This window comes from Mesocricetus auratus, unplaced genomic scaffold (assembly GCF_017639785.1).
Source record: "Mesocricetus auratus isolate SY011 unplaced genomic scaffold, BCM_Maur_2.0 Super-Scaffold_100047, whole genome shotgun sequence".
Classification (NCBI taxonomy): Eukaryota; Metazoa; Chordata; class Mammalia; order Rodentia; family Cricetidae; genus Mesocricetus; species Mesocricetus auratus.
Genome location: NW_024429224.1, coordinates 950,702 through 966,805, shown reverse-complemented (window position 1 = coordinate 966,805; position 16,104 = coordinate 950,702). Strand labels below are relative to the sequence as shown.

The 16,104-nt window shown below is 53.1% G+C and overlaps 1 protein-coding gene across 2 annotated transcripts in view; it reads right to left on the bottom strand.

The window, feature by feature from the left end:
- LOC101834130 (DAB2 interacting protein) overlaps positions 1 to 16,104 on the bottom strand; it is a 172,840-nt gene that overhangs the window by 144,541 nt on the left and 12,195 nt on the right. The window contains exon 1 of one of the 2 annotated variants that reach the window (XM_013122023.3): positions 4,328 to 4,524. The exons of the other annotated variant lie outside the window; for it this stretch is intronic. The gene's annotated coding sequence lies outside the window, so the exon portion shown is untranslated. Of the gene's footprint in view, positions 1 to 4,327; positions 4,525 to 16,104 lie in introns of those variants that run through there. 2 annotated transcript variants of the gene reach the window in all.

Below are 16,104 nucleotides of genomic sequence, written 5' to 3'. Positions count from 1 at the left end.
GCAAGCACGCACACACTCACGCACGCACGCGCATAGAGGTAACAGATCCAGAACCATCTTAGAAGACACAGACATCTGTCTGTGAATCCAAAGGAACCATGAATCCATCTGTTTGCCCAGCCTACGTGCAGACACAGAGGCTCCTGCCTGGCTCTGCTAGAATGCAGGATGCAGGGAAAATGTTCTGGGCCAGGAGAATCAGCAGGGCACTGCTGATCTGGATGAGCGGTCACCAGGCATAGGAATGCCCTATGCCCACTCATCCTGTGGGCACTCATATGAGAAGCACCAGGTCTGACAACCCCTAAAAGCCCAGGGCCTGCCTTGGGATGCAGGCCAGTCTGCACGTTCACAGGAGCTGCAAGCCAGGAGTAGGATGTGGCCCATCTAGCGTTTGCCTTGATGCATGAAGCCCTGGGTCCCATCCCAGTACACGCCTGGAAACCCAGCACTTGGGAGCAGGAGGCAGGAGAATCAGAACCAGGCATGGCAGTACACGCCTGGAAACCCAGCACTTGGGAGCAGGAGGCAGGAGAATCAGAACCAGGCATGGCAGTACACGCCTGGAAACCCAGCACTTGGGAGCAGGAGGCAGGAGAATCAGAAGGCCATCCTCAGCTACACAGGGAGTCTACACCCAGCCTGGCACACAGAAGTTAGCCAGTACCAAGCAGGGGCAGCTCATCCTTAGGTGATAACCTCCTAGGCAGTCAAACCGTGATAGAGAGGAAAGGACGTTCCAGAAGCCTCAGGAACAGACCACGATGCTGGAAGCCTCAAGAGCAGAGGGAAGTGAGCAGAAGGGGACATCAAAGTCACACACTGTAGCCCAGAATTAGGCCCTGATGCTGTGGTGGGGCACAGGCAGCCACTATCAACGCAGAACAAGATTCATGACAGAGCCAGGGAAGCTGAAGCTAACAAGAGCTGTTTCAAGAAGCCCAACTGCTGGGCACCCCAGGCACAAGGTACAGGCACTGTACGAGGGGCTTCCTTCCAGGTTGGGACAGTGGGCAGGGGCACCAGTTGAGAGGCAGAAACAGGGAAGGCTGAAGGGAGAGAGGGGATAACTTGAGAAGGAAACCAGAGGTGCTATACACTCATGCCTGTGTCTCTTAGCCCAGGCTACCCCAGCCTGAAAAGTCGGGCTGGCCCAGAGGCCCAAGCTCCCTTTGGCTCCAATTCAGTTACCTCCACTATGACCTTTTTACAGTGCTCTGTGTGCGAAAGCCTGCTGCACTCTGAAGTCAGGAGCCTCATCTGGGCCCTGACCCCACTGGGGTTCTCCTCCTCAGAGATGCCAGGGGAGGTCACAGGTCACAGCTGGAAAAGAGTTCCGTCTTTTAGCTGAACAGTCCCATCTCTATTCCCTGCACATACGAGGAGCCTAAAGATACGAGGAGCCTCCCAGGGCCACCTGCCTTATAGGCCAGGCCCCCTCCATCTTCTGGGCAAGATCTCTGACATCAAAGCCACCACCGGAAAACCATGAAAAGGCAAACTGCAAAGAAGGCCTGTGTATAGCATCAGGACACGAGTTCAAGTCCTGACACTACCACTTTCTGCTCACTCTTCCCATATAAACACATTTGGGCTGTAGACGTCCACTTCCTCTTCCTGGACTCCAGGGACCCTGAGCCTTTAGCGGGATCAAAGGGTTTAAATGAAGACCAAGGCACCCTCTGCCACAGAGCTGGGAGGGCAGAAACTGCCCCTGGAAAGCTCCCTGGGCACATGCCCTTCCCACCACAGCCAGCCCAGCCCTCAGAAGATGTCCCAGAGATACCCTCCCTGGAGGACCCATTTAATAAGCAGCAGACCTGCCCCAGTCCCCTCTCCAGAGGCTCAGGCACAGAGCCTCCTAGCTGGGAGGGTCCAAGGAGCACACACTGCAATGAGGAGCAAGAGGGAAGGTCACACTCACCTCTCGGGTGTCCCCACCTCTGTAACTGAACACCGGAGTCTCAGCAAGGCGTGCCTTCCAGACAGCTGAGGTCGGAGGTCTGCCTTGTGCATGACACTTGGAAAACTTCCCCAGACTCCTCTGCCCCTCTGGCCTGCCTCCTCTCCCCTGATTTCTACCACCGCCCACATCCTCTTCCTCAGAGTACCTGAGGGTAACGGGTCTTAAGCTGAGCTGTGCAAAGGGCCTGGGCAGTTGTGGCAGAGAAGGTCTCTAGGTCAGGAGTAAAAATGAGGAATTTGCATTTCAACAGGTGCCCCATGTGCTTGTGGCAAAAGCATCCCAGCACACACAACAGGCCAGGACACAAGGGCACATACAAGTGTGTACACACACATGCACACACACACACACATGCACGCATACACACACGCACGTGCGCGCCATGGTGGGCATTCAAACAGGGTCAAAGGTAACAGACACACAGACTGTATAGGCAGTTGCTGGGTTTGGGGGTGCAGCCCAGCCCCATCACTGACTGAATTATCTTTGGTGAGTCCTTTCCTCATGACAGACCCAGACCCAGCCTCACACAGTTGTCTTAAGAATGCAGCAGTGACATATGTGCAATGTCCCCAACTCAGGGCCTGGCACATAATAAACAATTCTTGTGCTGTAGCCACTGCCAAACTCACTTCCATTGCCTTGAGTGCCTAAGGGAAAGCACGGAAAGTCAGGACCACAACGAATACGAGCCACAGAGACACCTGAAGGATCGTGTGACCATCCAACAGGGAGAAGTAACAGGGACACAGACTTCCACTCTGGAAAGCAGGGATGTGTTAGCTGACCGGAGATGCCCGCTCATAAAGCCAGCACTGCCAGAGTTCCCGGTCCCTGGGGGACCTGGGCTAAGGGGCTAGCTGTGGACCTGGCTCAAATGTGGCCTGGGGAAGGGACACTGGAGGGTGAGAGTCTGCAGCATCCCAGGCTCTTGCACTGGGCCGCTCTCTCCTGCAAGCTAGCTGGACCTTTACTGTCCCTCAGTATCTACAGTGGTCACTTTCCCTTTCTTTCTTGCTTTTTTAAAGATTTATTTATTATGTATACAGTGTTCTGTCTGCATATTTGCCTGCACGCCAGAAGAGGGCACCAGATCCCATTACAGATGGTTGTGAGCCACGACGTGGTTGCTGGGAACTGAACTCAGGACCTCTGGAGGAACAGCCAGTGTTCTTAGCCTCTGAGCCATCTCTCCAGCCCTCACCTCACTTTCAAAGGTCTGTGGGACCACCTGCAATCTGGGGCCTGCAGCCATCTGTCCTTATGCAGTGTGTGCACCTCTCTCAAAGGCCTGGGGGTGGGGGGATCACTGGTTCCTGAGAGGCAGGGCGGGAACCTGAGCACATGGTTCACGTTCCAGAAGGCTGGTTTCGCTGCCCTGTGAGCAGGGGCCCACTGCACCCTTTTGATAATGGGCCCTCTAAGTCCAGGGAAGTCAGAAGACTGCCCAAGAACACACAGTGAGTAGACAACGCTGAGATTTGAACCCACATCCTCTACATTCTAGAGCTCGGTGTTAGGTCTGGTTAATTCTGTGTGCACAGTCTTTAGATCAAGAAAATAGAATGCAGTTAACACTAAAGCGGAATAATGCTTCTTATGAGTCTCAGTGATGACCCACCTACTGACAGTTCAAACTAAGACACATTCCCCTCCTGTGACCTCATCTGAAGGAGGTGTTCTAAAGCCAGGACCTCAACTGAAAGAGGTGGGCTAAAGCCAGGCACACGCACTTCACAGAAAGCGCCAGAGGACTAAACCCAGAAAAGCTTGTAATCCTCACCAGGCTGGACCCTGGAAACGTGGTGGCTTGGGCATCTCTCTCCATACTATGTGCAGCTCAAGGTGTGTTCTGTTAGTGGAGGGTGGGGTTGGAAGCAGGCCAAGGAAAGGGACTCTGCGCCCACCTGCGTCCTTAGTAACAGCACTAGGTGGCAATGAATACAAACACCCCAAACTTGATGAGGCACATAGGAGGGACAGTGTGTGTGTGATGGGTCTGAAGTCTGCGGTCAGGGGAAGCCTCTGGAACTGGTAGACTAGAGAACCCTGTGCCCCAACTCCTGTAGACACCAGGCCCGAGCTGAAGGTGCCTTCCGGGTGCCACCTGCCCTCCTTTCCACAGGAAAACGCCAGCCCTGCGCCCCGCTGTGATCAGAAAACAGCAAAGTTACAGGGGTCCTGCAGGACAGCAGAAAAGAGAAGTAAACAAAGCGAGTCTGGGGTGCACTCCTCAGTCCTGTAGTCCTATAGAGGTATCAAGGCCCCCAAGGACTTCAAGGAGACCCCGCTCAGTCAGATCCCTGCAGGCGTTATGGTCCCCTCAACTTGACCCGCGCTCTTCAGCTATTAATTAATTACCTCTATGTGCCGGCCTGGCCTCTGGGCACTGCCATCCCAAAGGCAGAGGAGTCGGGGCGCCCCAGGGCCAGGGTCGCGTAGTCACCGAGTCTCCAGGTCGCAGGGTTCTGGGCTGCCAGTTCGGTGGCTGGAAAGTTTCCGTAGGGCCGGCCGGGCCGAGCGGAGCGGGCCGGGCTGGAGCGAGCTCCGGCCGGCTCCGCGCCTCCCGCGGCGCCGCGGCTCTCAGCTCCCCGGCCGGCCACCCGGCCTGTCCTTCCCTGCCAATCGCAGGCCCGGCAGCCGCAACTCCGCCCGCCCACCGGCCCCAGCGGAGGCGGCGGGGAGGGGCGGGGGCGCACCTGTTTGGTCAATCGACCCCACATCTCCACCACCCGCCGGGCGGGACTGGGCAGGGCTGCCAGCGCTCGCCCCCGCCCCGGCTTGGCCGGGGTCCAGGCGGGGCCACACGCCTCTCCCCCGGCCCTGCTCTGCTGGGTCCAGCTCGTGCGTGCACGGCCGCAACCGGCCCTACTAGGTCCTTCCCCGCCTCCCTAGCTGTAGCCCAAGGACAGAGGGATGACCAAGGGTTCTCTTTCCTTACTCCTGTCACCCTCTAACTGACCCCTCCTGCAAGCATCGTCCCCGGCGCGCTGAGCCCCTGAACTTTCCCATACGCCCAGCACCCATCTCCCACTTCAGGCAGGTACCGATCCGGGACGGCGATTATGATGTCGCCAGGAAGGCACCGCAGCAGCCCCATCCACACAAACTCCGAAGCACCCCCAACCCAGCGGGGCTGGATGTCCCACAACCTCCTTCGCCTACATAGATGCCATCGCCCCATTTTTCGCGACAGAAACACTGAGACCAGAAGGGGGCGAATCGCTTTTCCGATCTGATGACAGGTGAGTTGACGGAGTTTGCCTGGCTCCTGTTCCCGAAACCGGAGGGTGCTTGGGTCCGCCCCGCCTGGCCCCGGGGGGACCGCGAGTGGCCTGGAGGGGAGGAGGCGGGAGCCCGCGGTGGCGCGCGCCGCCCGGCCTTACCTCGGCTGCAGAGCGTGTCCCCGCAGAGCGCGCCCGCGGGAGGCCCCAGCAGCGGCAGGGAGGCCCAGGCGAGCGCTCGGGAGGCCGAGCGCCCAGCGCCCATCCCGGCCGGGGTCGGGCCCTCCACCCTGCGTGGCACCTGTGGCGCCAGCGCTGCACACCGGCCGGGCCTGGGGGGAGGACCCTGGGGTGCCGGGGCTTCCCCGGGGCTCCTCGTGCGGTCCCGGCTCGGACTCCTACGGCGGTGGCGCAGACCCGGGCGGGAGCAGGCCGTCCTGGGCAGGGCGCTATTTTTAGCTGGAGCTGCTCTCCTAGTCGGACAGACAGAACCAGTTAATTCGGCCGTTGGGGACGGGCCTGTCCGGGGAGCTCCCCGGAAAGGCAGCCGTGGCTCTGCTGAAAGCTGATCCTGCGCATTCCTGCCTCTCGAGGCGGGAGGGCGGGAGGACGCCTGTAATTCCAGGGGGAAGCCTCTGAAGCTGTGCCTTGGGCCCAAGTGCACTCCCCAACAGGGCTCTTGAAATGGACCTGGAACCTGGGCCGGCTTTCTTCACGCTCACAAGCCTCAGATGACAGGATATAGCATGTCTACCTTACAGAGAGTCCTGACTTCTTGTTGGGAAGAGCCCCTTCATTGGGGAGTCTGAGCCCCAACAAGTCAGGCAGCCATGTCTCTGAAGTTTCTTGCTGAAAGAAGTGAATGTCTGATGCCGCCCTGGATGGACAGCGCGGCTTTGAATGCTGCAGGATGGCTAAGCCCGAGGACACTTTTCAAAGGTGTGGCCTTGGCAAGCCACCCCGCTCACACAGCTATCTCCTCTTCTTGCAAAGGAACCTTTTGTAAGCAAGACCATTCCATACATGTTCCTTTCATGAAGATGCAAAAAAAGAAAGAAAGAAAGAAAGAAAGAAAGAAAGAAAGAAAGAAAGAAAGAAAGAAAGAAAAAGAAAAAGAAAAAAAAGCCGCGGGAGGAGCCTAAAGAAGTGTGCGTGTTGTTAGGGTAAGTAAATAGGCTGCAGGGTTAGAATAGAGGCTGCAAAAATAGACTCACACATGTATGGAAAGTTGATATTTGGCAGAAGTAGTGCCCGAGGTCAGCAGAGACAGAGACTCGTCTTGTCTATAAATGGTGTGGAGCAATTGGAAGTCCACATTAGAAAAAAGAAAGAGAAATGGAATCCCAGCCCCACAGGACCCGTAAATTTCAGGTATACTAGAAAACTAGATATAAAAATAAACTGGGCACAGTGGCCCACAGGCTGAAGCAGGAGGACTGTCATGAGCTTAAGGCCAGCCTGGTTATGTAGTTCCAGGTCCTGAGCCTGAGTGAGACTGTGAGTCCAAACAAGCAGACAAATCCGTCAGAGAGCAGGGTTTCCTAAGACCCACAGGACATCAAGAGAAAGACGGATTCATTTAATTAAAATGTAAGACCTGTGCTTGCCAAAAGAAGACCAATGAAAGTCAAATGCGAAATATAAAAAGGCCTCCCACAAATCAGTTTTCAGAAGACACTGGTGAGTGCTGTCCTGGCATTCAGGAAGCCTTGGTTAGACCCCCAGTGCCACATAATCCAGGTACGGTGGTAAAAACCGGTAATCCTGGCTAAATGGGAGGTGGAGGCTGAGCATCAGAAGAAGTTCAAGGACGCCCTCAGCTACAAAGAGAACTCAGACCATGTATGACCACACGATTGGCAGAAGAAAAAAGAAGAGACCGTCCAATAAACAAATGCGAAGAGAGCCTTACTATACCCAGGGAAACACAAAATCAAACCCCAGTAAAGTGTCACGTCATTCCTGTCAGACTGGCCCCCAACGTGGACAGTGGCATAGGGAGTATGGAGAATGCTCATGAGAAGGGGAAACAGGTCCAGCCACTTTGGAAACATCATGGGAACACTGAAAAACACCCAGCTATAAAGGCATCCCTTTGGAGACACAGCTAGTGAATGCCTTGTTCTCTGCAGCAAGGCCGTCTATGGCCGTATGCAGAATAACACAGACACACTGTAGTCAGCAAGGCCATCCATGTCCATATGCAGAAGCACACAGACACACTGTGATCACAGCAAGGCTATCTATGTCCATATGCAGAAGCACACAGACACACTGTGATCAGCAAGGCCGTCCATGACCATATGCAGAAGAGCACACACAGACACACTGTGGTCAGCAAGGCTGTCCATGACCGTATGCAGAACACACACAGACACACTGTGATCAGCAAGGCCATCCATGACCGTATGCAGAATAACACAGACACACTGTGGTCAGCAAGGCCGTCTATGTCCATATGCAGAAGCACACACAGACACACTGTGATCAGCAAGGCTATCTATGTCCATATGCAGAACACACACAGACACACTGTGATCAGCAAGGCCGTCCATGACCGTATGCAGAATAACACAGACACACTGTGGTCAGCAAGGCCATCTATGTCCATATGCAGAGCACACACAGACACACTGTGGTCAGCAAGGCCGTCTATGTCCATATGCAGAATAACACAGACACACTGTGGTCAGCAAGGCCATCTATGACCGTATGCAGAGCACACAGACACACTGTGGTCAGCAAGGCTATCTATGTCCATATGCAGAACACATAGACACGCTGTGGAGTGGTCTGAGCAACTCTCCACTGTGGGGAAGAGGACTAGCTGGAAGGAGTCTGTGAATCTCCAAGGAAGGAAAACAGAGCAAGTTCAGAGGAACAAGTTGCATGATATCATTCATTTGGATTCTTTAAACACGGAGAACTAAATACCCATACATCACATGGCTGTGCACAGATGGAAAAGCAGAACGCACGCAGAACCATGATAAACGCACCTTTCAACCAAGTGTTTACCCCATGGGCAGTAGGTAGAAGAGGCTCCCCCATTGGGTAAGGTTTTTCTTTTAGACTGGAGTAGTAAGTGTGTAAGAGAGAGAGAGTGTGTGTGTGTGTGTGTGTGTGTGTGTGTATGTGTGTGAGTGAGTGATGTTTGGGGAAATTGAACCTAAGGCCTTTCGAATGTTAGACAAGCACTGAACCCTCAAATTCTTCTCTTAAGACACAAAGGAAGCTTGCCGGGAGTTCTGCTCCAAAGGACACTTCCTTCTCTCTTTTAATGATGTCATCATGTCTAGGTGCTGATGCATGAGCATAGCCTGACTTGTGGTGAAGCACTCAGAAAACCTAGAGAACGCTAATAGCTTGCTAGCTCACCTCTAAAGTCCTGCTCAGCCTAGATGCAGCCTGCTGCCCCCCCCCACTGGCCCATCCTAAAAGCTCCGTCCCCCAGGGCCCTCAGCTCCCTTACGCTCGCATGGGTTTGCACAGGCCGTGCGTTCTCCAGACAGCTCTCCTGTCTGTGATTCAGTTCTGTATGCTACAATCCTGCTGTGGGAGACCCTAGGTGAGTGCAGAGGGGGCACACCTATTCTTGAGACGTCTCTTCCTGTCCCTCACTGTCTGTATTGTTACAAGATGGACAGTGTCACCTAGTATGAGATTTGTCTCCTGAAGCAGACTTTTTATTTTTTTGGACAAGTCTTGCTACTTAGGTCATTCTGGTTTCAAAGTTGCAATCCCTCTGCCTCAGCCTCCTTAGTACAAAGATTATAGATGAATTCTTACTGATATCACATCTTTCTGGGCCTCCACTGCAAGCCCACCCTCTGCACAGGAAGGATTATGAATATAAGAGCCGAGTGACTCCAAATACTCAGAAATCAAAAGGGGCCTTGCCAAACTCTCAGAAAGAAGACGATCCACCACCTGCCTAATGGACTGCTTGGTCTTTAGGAATGTTCTAGAGAATAACGTGAACTTAGACGTCAGGGAGAGCTGTATTCCCATCTAGGCTGGACACTTGCTAGCTGTGTGACCTAACATGCCATTTCATTCCTTGGAGCCTCACTATCGCGGTCTGCACAACCAGGACGTGGCAAAGATTAGGTTAATTATAAGTCTATGAGATCACAGGACCAAATGCACGGCCCTGTTCTTAGGTCAAACAATTGTGTGACTATTACCTAAGAGGAAGCCGTTTGCAGAGGAGGATGGAGGCACCCAGGTGGGCCACTGTGGAAGGAGAAAGTTGGTAAGACAGTAACGAGGGCATGAACCAGCCCTGAACAGAAGCACCCGCCTGGAGGCTGGCCCGGGAGCTGAGCGTCAAGAGCGTGCACTAGCATCCTTGCTGGGTTTCTCGTGCCAGCATGCCCCTAGGTGCTGAGCCGCACAGCATGCCAGCCTTGCAGACCCTCCTTGTCTCCCCGAAGCCACCCTGTTCTCCTCCAGTCTGTTCTCACATATATCCCAGGGTTTCAATCTGGACCCGTCTTTTCCTTGCCAGCTTCCATCTGTAGGGGCGACAGAGCCTGCGGCACCTTCCCCGGGGGACGCGTCTGAAATCATTTACCGAATGCATCATCTGCACTTGGATATGCAAAATCTACATATGTCCTCTTGTAGCAGCCTCCATCAAGGCAGAATACAGGATTGGGACTTGCTTATGGTCCAGACTCTAGATGATGAGTCAGCCCAGGTTACGTGTTCTACATGCAAACAAAAGCATAAAGCTGAGAGGGCTGGTTGGTCCCTGGGAAAGAACAGCCCTGTGCACTTCAAGGGTTCTGATGAGAGATTTTCTAAGCTAATAAACCAGTGTCTTTGATTTAAATCCCATCAACCCAAGTGACATAAACATTAGTCATGGATGGTCCTTCATTTCGTGCAAATGTGTGTAAAGCAGGAATCCCGCCCCCAACGTATAGTCTGCCATCTTCTTTTTGGGACAGGGTCCCATGTAGCCCAATGTAGTCTCAAACTTACTGTGTAACTAAGGGTAAGCTGAGTTTATGACCCTCCTACCTTCCTTCCTGGGCTGGAATTACAAGTGTGCCTTACCCTGCTTGCTTCATGTGTGTGCATGACTTCGTGGGATATGCTGAGGATTGAAGCCAAGCTTCCGTGTATGTTAAACTACATCCCCAGGCTAGCAGACACTGGTCCTCTGCCCAGGCTTCTCTCTGAGCACCAGGCTACGTCCCTGCCTCTGTGCCTGTCTCCTTCTGTGCCTTTCCTGCCCATTGGTGCCTCTTAGAGACTGGCAAAACACAGATCCAGTCACGCCCCTCCCACCTCTGCTGAAAAGCTTGCAGGGGCTTTGTGTCGTGTTTGTGTGACTGGTAAAAAAACTACCAGGGAGTTCACTGGTTCCGAACAAAAGCACACCCCCGGGACTGGTCTGGAAGGTCAGAAGTCTCCCAGCCTCGCTCTGGGCCTCTTTCCCTCGCTCTCCTTCCTGTCAGTCACCCCAGCTAATTTCAGAGTTCTTGAGTAAACAACCCTCATTCTTCAGACCCAGCCTTTGTGCACCAACCTCTCTCTTCCAAAACACTCTCTTCTGTCCTCCCCCTCCTGGCCTGGTTAGCATCTTCCCCAGGGCCACTTAATGTCATGTCCCGAGAGCAGCCTCCCCTCCCTTTCACTAGACACCTGACCTAGAGGTTTTCCCTCATGGTGCTGATGGCAGTTGGTGGCTGTAGCTGGTGTCGGGGGTCCCTGAGTACAGGGTCACCCCTGGTGTTGATCATCGCGTCACCTCTCGTCCTCAGCAAGGGCCCTAGCACATAGCATGTGCTCAGCAAGTGTTTGCTGAAGGATGAATCAGCACACTTGCCTATCTCCACAGATAGGCTCTTCTAGGACACTGTTAGTTACCGGATAGCCCTCTGTTTCTCTCTGTGGAGGCAGGCAAGCAAGTTTGCATCCCTTAGCAGGGACATGTGTGTTCTCACATCTAACTCTCACAAGTAGCTCTGAAGAAGTCCTATATTGTACTATACGTTTCTTTTTTTTTACATAGGAGGAAATAGAAGCTCAGAGAGTGGGCTGGAGAGATGGCTCAAAGGTTAAGAGCACTGGCTGCTCTTCCAGAGGTCCTGAGTTCAGTTCCTAGCAACCACAGGGAGGCTCAGTGCAATCTGGTGCCCTCTTCTGGCAGACAGAACACTGTATACATAATAAATTATATATATATATATATATATATGTAATAAGAGGTCACCTCCTTGGACGCTACCACTAGGCACGTAGCTCCATCTTAATAGTCACTAGCTTATGCCCAGTACGTAATAGGAGGGACTTATCACCTATGGACCACGGGAGGCTCCCCAGGGACTCTGCTGACATTGTGGCCTGCCACTGTGACCTGCCTCTTTCCCCAGACCACGGGAGGCTCCCCAGGGGCTCTGCTGACATTGTGGCCTGCCACTGTGACCTGCCTCTTTCCCTAGCACCTGACTATTCACCTTTGTCCCCAGCTCTCAGCTCAGAGCCCGCCCAGAGGGGCACCATACCATTGACTCAGGGGATCAATGGACAACAGGGAAGAAGCTGCAGAGGCAGAACCAAAGCCCTGAAGCCTGGCTAGACTCCCGCAGGCTGCAGCTCTCCAGGGGGGCTCACCTCAATCCCTCCTCCATGCCCAGTGGCTCATGCCAGTGTGTAATTCCCAGACCCCCTCTCCCCTCCCCTCCTTCCCGCAGTGCCTGTCATCCTTGCTCTGGGAGTCCTGCGAGCCTGTCAGAGTCTGGGCATACATCTGAGGACGCTTCAGTCTCTGGGGTTTTGGTTGTCCATTTTAAACTCTGGATGACCTTGATCTCCTGACTGTCCTGTCTCCACCTCCCAAGCTCTGGGATTACAGCATGCACCACCACGGCCACTTTATCTAGACCTGGCATCCACAGCTCCGTGCTTTGGCAAACTCGCCATGCCAAGCCGTCTCTCCCAGCCTTTGAATCTCATGTTCACTATTAAGGAAGGGTCTCGCTCCCTGCAGAAGAGGGTGGTGTGGCACAGTGGTTACAAAGACTTAGATTTAAAATAACACAAGCACAGCTTTGGATATTGGCTCATTTTTGTGCTGTGTGACCTTGTGCAAATTTGTGTACACTCTCTGAGCTTTTTTCTTTTTTAAGATGTATTTATTTGTTTATTGTGTATACAGTGTTCAGTCTGCATGTATGCCTATAGGCCAGAAGAGGGCACCAGATCTCACTACAGATGGTTGTGAGCCACCATGTGGTTGGCCGGGAATTGAACTCAGGTCCTCTGGAAGAACAACCAGTGCTCTTAACCTCTGAGCCATCTCTCCAGCCCTAGGAGGGGGCCTCTTAAAACAAGAAAAAGATACAGCCAGGCAATGAGGGGCCAGTCCGTGAAAAAGCATGTGCTCAGGGACAACAGTTAGCACCACTGGGCAGGGACATAAGGGAAGGTTGGGTTCCTAGGGTCCCAAAAGCCATGCCCAGAAGTTTGGACTTGTGGGGAGGACATTGGCTGGAATGATCCTGGGCAGGGGAGATCTGTAATCCAGAGGAGGAAAGCAGCTTTAAAGGGAAAGACAAGAGACTGTCCTAGGGAAGGGAACAGGAAATGAGGACAGACAGCCCAGGAGGGTTCAGCCAGTCAGTATTGCCAATTGGTGAGCTCTGGGTTCAGTGATTGACCCTGTCTCAAGAAATAAAGTGAGGCTGGAGAGATGGCTCAGTGGTTAAGAGCACTGACTCTCTTCCAGAGGACCTGGGTTCAGTTCCTAGCACCCGTATGGTGGCTCACAACCATCTGTAATCCATGTCCAGGGAATCTGATTCGCTCTTCTGGCCTCCTAGGGTACTAAGCATGCACTTGGTACACAGACATACATTCAGACAAAACACTTATGTACATTAAATAGAAATAAATAAAATAAAAAAGGAAGAAAAGACGATGGCAGAGGAGAGCAGGCAGGGTCTCAGGAAGAGTGCGGCTTAACCTGATCTGGAAGCAGGAGTCTGGAGGCAATGTCGGAAAGAGATAACCCAAGGCCAGGAGGCAGAGGGGGCTGTGGCTATAACTTTTCTTTTACTCCTGGAAGAAAGTAAGGTTGGCTGCTTAGGGGAAGGGCAGGTAGTAGGACAACAACATAAGAAAACAATTATTGGGTGGTGGTGGTGCCCGCTATTAGTCCCAGCACTCGGGAGGCAGAGGCAGGTGGATTTCTGTGAGTTCAAGGCCAGCCTGGTCTACAGAGTGAGTTCCGGGACAGCCAGGGCTGCACAGAGAAACCCTGTCACAAGAAACAAAACGACAATAACAGAAGAATCCTTACAGCGCATGGTCAATACGTGCACAGCGGGAGCAAAGAACGTGGGGCTTCTGCGTGTGGGAGTCGGCTGGACTGTGTGCTGTAGAAGTCAGACTGGAGGCTGTGGGTAGGACGGCCAGGTGAAATGGGTTTCATTTCACCAGTAATGTTTATATGGACTACTGTGGCTACCTTTTAGTGTATGTATGCCAGCTGTCATGTTTTTGATATGCTAAAGACATTCTCAGCTGCTCACCTTATCCCTGTAGCTCACTTGGCAGAGTGCTTGCCCAGCACATGTGAAGCTCCTGCGTCCACCCCAGCAGCTATTGTCATAGCGCATGTCTGTAAGCCCAGCCCTCGGGAAGTGGAGGCAGGCAAAGCAGATCTGACCAGCTGGAGGCCAGCCTGAGGTACCCAAGGCCCTGCCTCGAAAATAAACTACCTGGTGGCACACACCTTTAATCCCAGCACTCAGGAGGCAGAGGCGGGTGAATCTCTGTGAGTTCAAGGCCAGCCTGGTCTACGGCGCGAGTTCCAAAGAAACTCTGTCTCAAAGGGAAAAAAAATTAACTAATAAGTAAATAATATAAAATGTGCTTGGTACTTACACTGGCCAGTTTTATGTCAACTTAACACAAGCTGGAGTCATCTGAGAAGAGGGAACCTCAATGAGAAAATGCCTCCATAAGATCTATCTGTTTTTTTTAATTAGTGATTGATGGGGGAGGGCGCAGCCCATGGTGGTGGTGCCATCCCTGGGCTGCTGGTCCTGGGTCCCATAAGAAAACAGGCTGGACAGGCCATAGGGAGCAAGCCAGTAAGCAGCACCCCTCCATGGCCTCTGCACCAGCTCCTGCCCTGTGTGAGTTCCTGTCCTGACTTCCTGCGGTGATGAACAGTGCTGTGGAAGTGCGAGCCACATAACCCCTCTCCTCCCCTGGAGTTTCATCACAGCAATAGTGCCCTGACTAGGACAACACTGCCTCCTCCCTGTGTCTGACTGTCTGAAGAGCACCGGAAGCACTCTTGAGTGCTGAAAGCCTCCCAGCCTGTGGCCAGAGCTCTGCCTGAAGCCTAGAGCACAGCATCTGTGAGCTTGAATTAGCTGAAAGGTCCTGAGCCTTTGCTGCTTTCTTGCTTCTCAGAGGGCCGAGACCCAACAATGTGTTTGAAGATCTGAAGAGATGAGAAGGTAGCCGCTGTGATTCCAGCTGCTTGGCAGGGTGGGGTTTCTCCCCTCTTGTCAGAGGGTCTCTTTGGAAGCAGACATGACGCCCAACCTCTGCTTCTGGAAGTATTACCACTGTTTACATTTCTGTTTCGAGACATCCCAATCCCAGACCAGGAAGGTGATTTTTTTTAGGTCCATTAGCATAATTACCTGCCTGCAACACTAGAGAAGATTAGATGAGCCTGCAAGTTTTGCAGTTTTTTGGAGTAAGTCACCTGAAGTTCAGCCTCCGTCAGGACTCTTGGCTGCCTTCTGTAACCGTGGGGAATTATTTAGTAATAGCAGAGGTACCTTGATCTAATTTAGTTTTAATGCCAGGAGATAACCTCATCATCAGCTTCAGGGCAATTCTAACTTCCAGGTTGGTTACACTTTCTGGAGAGAAGATCGGATTCAAAGCACCTGAAGTTCCATCTTTATCACCCCGAGTCATCTAAGGGAGAAATGGACCCTACCTCCATGCGCCAAAAGAAAAATGCTAAAATCGGCAGAGCCACAGGGAGCCTCAGTGGGAGCACTGGATGGAGTTTGGCCCATGGGGCATTTCCGAGGAGAGCCCTGCTTTCCCTCCCGTTCATTTGTTACCTTGCTTTTCAGCAAGCCCAGGCACTGCTGTTATTTGGGTATAGAACTAATGATAATCATGGACTCGGGCCAAGTTTAGCTATTTTAACACCTCCATCCTGTGGAGGAGGTGGCTGCCGTCTGTGTCCGCGTGTGCAGTGGGATCCCTGAGGCTGGAGGCACACCCTGAGTAAGCTATTCAGCCGGGAGCTAGATGATAACCCTCAGCAAGGCTTGGTGGCACAGGCAGAGAAAGACAGATCTCTGAGTTCAAGGCCAGCCTGGTCTGCACTGTGCTGTAGGCCAGTCAGGGCTTCACAGAGAGACCCGTCTCTTAGGAAAAATGTAAGAGTCTCGTGGAAGCGTTCAGAAGTGGGGTTACTACCTTTTCCTGGGGGGAAGAAAGAGGATGTCTCAGAGGGTGTGGTTCTGTTCAAAGTGGACGCGGTGAGGAACCAAGATTCTAATTCTAAATCCAGCGTTGCCTTTGCCGTAGTTAGGAGCTCGTGAGGCACGTGGATGGCTCAGGCTGAGGACATGGCTCTCAACAAGGCACGCCCAGCTGCTCCCTCTTTCTCTGCCTCCAGTTTCCGAGCATGTCTCCTCCCCATCCCCTACCCCTCATTCAGACGCCAGCAGTCCCCTCTTGTCTGTCACCCAGTGTTTGTTAACAAAATCTACTTTGAGGTTCTCTGTGCACGTCTGTGCTTCCGGCAAAGGGTGGCCTGGCTCGGCAGGAAGGGTCAGGAGGTGGACTGGCGGTCACCATTCTCCCTGAGGACTGAAGCCACACCCGGTCTCTCTAGGCTTTGCCTTCCCATCTCTA